We start from the raw sequence: 4641 nt of genomic DNA, 5'->3' as shown, positions 1-4641 counted from the left end.
CCTTGAAATTAGAAATGTCTTATCTCCTTCTCATCTCGCTCCTAGTTGCTCCTCCCTCTCTCATCTTTCTACTTTACTGCAATTATTTGCATAGTCTCATACTCTTGTTAAAGTAGGGGCTAAATGTAGCATCATAAATTGTAACCGGTACAATTCAAACCTCATGTTTGTGCTCCTACTTTAGCATGTCCCATTTTCATTCCTTGTAGGCCCAATTTGGCCCCTTTTTTCTCTGACCCTAATGTCACCTATTGGCACTGCTAGGTGTGCCCCATCCTAGAGGTTGTCCTCTCCTATTTCATGATTGATAGGTCCTGCTTTTGGAGGACCAGGGAATGGAACACATTGATCCTAGACTAGGGCACCCTAAAACACCCTGGTCCCCCTTAAACATGCCCCAATTTGAAATGGGGCAGGATCTTTCCCTCCTTGATGGAATTTGGTCTCTGTGGCTACACTTGACCGTCGGAGGTCGGCCTAATCAGTAATATACCTGGGGAACCCTATATAAAGACATCCTATCAATTCATTTTGGCATCACTCATATAACCCACCATTCGTGCATCCATTGAGTATTCATCATCAAGCATTCTCAGAGATTCAAGGAAACATTTCATCCTTTGAACATTATGGAGAAAAGTTGCATCAATCTTTATGAAAGCATGTGTGTTTGATTAGGGTTTTTTATGCTCATGTATTTTTCATGCCATTACAATCAACATTTGCGATTACATTCAAAGAGCATTACATCGTCAATCCTTCCATCAACAATTGTAGATTCGAGCTATATCTCCTAGCATTTACTTCAATATTTACATAATTCAATTCAAGGTCAATTCCTAAACTAGGGTTTGACCCTAGGCAAAACCCTATCCACAACCCTATTTCCTTTCTTTTTGTGTGAAGGGAACAAGATCGTGTGTTGTACTTAGGGATTCTGACAAATTTGACGGTGACAAATAGGTTTAGCTTTCGACGAAGTGAAATTTGAAGGACTAGAGCGAATCTGTACTACCTGGTCTCGAAAAAGCAGGCTGAACTTTTGGGAACAAGTTCTAAACATCTTCTTGTGCTCAAATCTTAGTTTGTGGCTCCATGGGATATCTATAGCAATATGTTTTTGTGAGGTTACTTCAATCATTCATTGTTTTACCCTAATTTCACAATTACCTTCCAATTTCAATTAAGAAAGAGGGTAACCAATACATAACTAGTGAATCTAATTTGAATTTCAGCCCTTTCCATATTTGGATTGTGGCTAGATCTATTGGATTCACCCCTCTTTCAATGTAGTGGTCCCTAAGGTAAAATTAGTGGTTTCATTGTCTTTATTGGTGAAACTTTAGTTTTTCCAACCATTACAGTATGTATGTATATGTACACACACACACACACATATATTTATATGTGTGTGTGTGCGCGCGCATATATATATGTGTGTGTGTGTGTGTGTGTGTGTGCGCGCGTGCGCACACACACACACACAGATATATATGTGTGTGTGTGTGTGTGTGTGTGTGTGTGTATACACATATACATATACATATACATATACATATACATACATACATACATACATACATATATATATATGTGTGTGTGTGTGTGTGTGTATGTATGTATGTGTATATATGTATATATAATGTGTATATATGTATATATATTTACATGTGTATGTGTAGACACACACACACACACACATATTAAAACTAAGCATCAAAGTTTATAAAATGACGACTCAATAGTTTTTATATGTATATGTATATGTATAGGTATAGGTATATGTATACATATGTATATATGTATACATATATACATACATATACATGTATACATATATATATATATATATACATGTATACATATATACATATATATATATATATACACACATGTGTACACACACACATATATATATATATATGTATATATGTATACATATATACATATGTATATATATTTACATGTGTATGTGTAGACACACACACACACATATTAAAACTAAGCATCAAAGTTCATAAAATGACGACTCAATAGTTTTTTTGTTCTCATGGTTTTGAGGCACATGATATTATCTTACCACTTGATTATACTTGTGTGAGCTTGATTCTATATTAAAAAAACACATGTTTAGTAGTTATGATTATACATGCATGCATACATGTACATAAATACATAAATACATACATACATACATGCATGCATACATACATATATATACACACATGTACATGTATATGTATGTATATACATACATATACATATACATATATACATACATACATATATACATACATACATACACATATACATACATACATATATACATACATACATACACACATATATACATACATACATACATATACATATATGTATGTATGTATATATGTACATATACATACATGTATATGTATGTATATACATATACATACATGTATGTATATGTATATGTGTATATATATATATATATATATATATATATATATATATATATATATATATATATATATATATATATATATATATATATATATATATATATATATTAGAACTAAGCATCAAAGTTTATAAAATGATGACTCAATAGTTTTTGTGTTCTCATGGTTTTGAGGCACATGATTTTGTTAGAATATGTTAGTTTGAGTACTTAAAATGGAAATTATAAAAATAGATTTCTTTAAGAACTTGTATGGAATATTTAAACAATCCCTACATAATATAATTTTTAAAAGTGCTCATTAATATCACATTGTAGATTGTAGATTGTAGATTTTGTTTCAAAAAAATTGATATTAAAGTAATAAGTTCATTGGGGCTTGTATAGGATTGTAGTAATGCATGAGTTTGTGCATATAACTATACTTGCAATCAATCTTAAGATGGGTTGCAAAAAATCAATTTTGACTAAATACATGAAGAAGTTGATGATCTCAAAGAAATTCATGAGTTGGTTATGAGGGGAAGCAAAGCTCTTTGGGAAGAAATTTCCTATTTGAAAGAGGCTTGAAGAGTTGCAACAAGAGTTTGGTGCAAGAAGGCTCCTCTTGCTTCCAAAACACACATTCACCAAACGGGCAATTTGTTGCCCACAAACTCAAATATCAATAAAACAAAGATTGCAACAAGACAAATCAATTTTATTCAATTTCACTTCACAATTAAACTATACATCTTCAACAAATTAATTACAAAGTTCGACTTAATTACAAAATTCGGCCTCTCAATGGTCTCAAATTTTAGAAACTCTGCTCTTTCCTCTACTCTCTACTCTCTCACAACTCTCTTCAAGCCCCCTCACACAAGCTGATATTTTTCATCAAACACCTACCTTTATTTTCTCCATTCTTGTCATTTTTTGTCCCAAAATTTGATACTACATTTTATTTTAGTCTTTCCTTTCCATGCAGCCTGCCCAACTCCTTTGTTCTTATGTTGGGGCCTATCTTTTTGTCAACACACTCTTCCTTTTGATTGCACTATATTTTCTTTATCCTAATTTATTCATAAATATTTTTCACATGTGCTTCCTTTTATTGCTTCCACGCATTGACTAGTTTCCTCTATAACTCTGCACAGTTTTGGATTCCCCCTCTTGCTTGCTTTTCAATCTGCAAAGTTTCAAAAATTTCACTTAGCCATCTTGTGCCTCCCCAGTCTACAACAAATAGTAGCTTGTTTCTTTACTCTCTGCGCATCTCTGATTAAACCTACGCCCCCACTTTCCTATGCAACCCAACTTTTCTCTCTTCCACTCTCCCTGACCGAACTCCGCTTCCCTTCACGGTCGTTACTACTCCTGATTCCCTTCCTTTGTTTGATATCTTATCTATCATTTCATAAATAGCTCAATGATTGATGCCTCTTCTACAATTCCCTCATTTCTCATTCTGAATTTGGATCGGATGTCCATTTGATTCCCCTCTAATCATTTAATAATATGCAATATTATTTACATCACCTCATTCTCTACCGCACAATAGACTTCCCTAACTAACTATTTTCTCATTCAATAGATGTCTCTGTGTCTTCCATCGACCCCTACGACCCTTTCTATTACTTCCCTATCGATGTCCATTCACCACTTCATGTTGGAAAATGGGAGTTGAACAGTTATAACTCTTGTCAATTGTTTTGTTTGTTTGCCATGATCTTCATAGCAATTGGAATAAGTACGCAATTAAATATTGAATCTGTATTGTAAATATCATGAAATTGTGGCTTAAATTCAGTTCCCATCATTTTGCATGTCAAGAGATGTCCATACTATCAATTTAGTTGGACCCTTGTTCAAACTTATCTGCATTGTACAGTTATAAACATATGGATTGATATTGTAGTAGACTTTACCTAAGCTATATGAACATAATCCCTTGCAACATATTCATTTCTTGCATATGTTGCGATCATTTTCATTAAGAAATCACATTTCTTTCAGGCATAACGGTTCACAAGCCTTGTCTATACTTTTGCATTTTGTATACATATCTACTAGGATAGTTTTAACTCTAACATCCAGCAAGGTTACTAACATATTTATGACCCTAAGATCAAATGTCTCCCTTTGATCCAGTAATATGATTGTCTCATAGTATGTCTTTAAGAGGTTTAGGTACTAGAGTTATTCGAATATGACGAAAC

This window comes from Cryptomeria japonica, chromosome 11 (assembly GCF_030272615.1).
Source record: "Cryptomeria japonica chromosome 11, Sugi_1.0, whole genome shotgun sequence".
NCBI classification, from domain to species: domain Eukaryota; kingdom Viridiplantae; phylum Streptophyta; class Pinopsida; order Cupressales; family Cupressaceae; genus Cryptomeria; species Cryptomeria japonica.
This window is presented reverse-complemented; position numbering follows the sequence as displayed.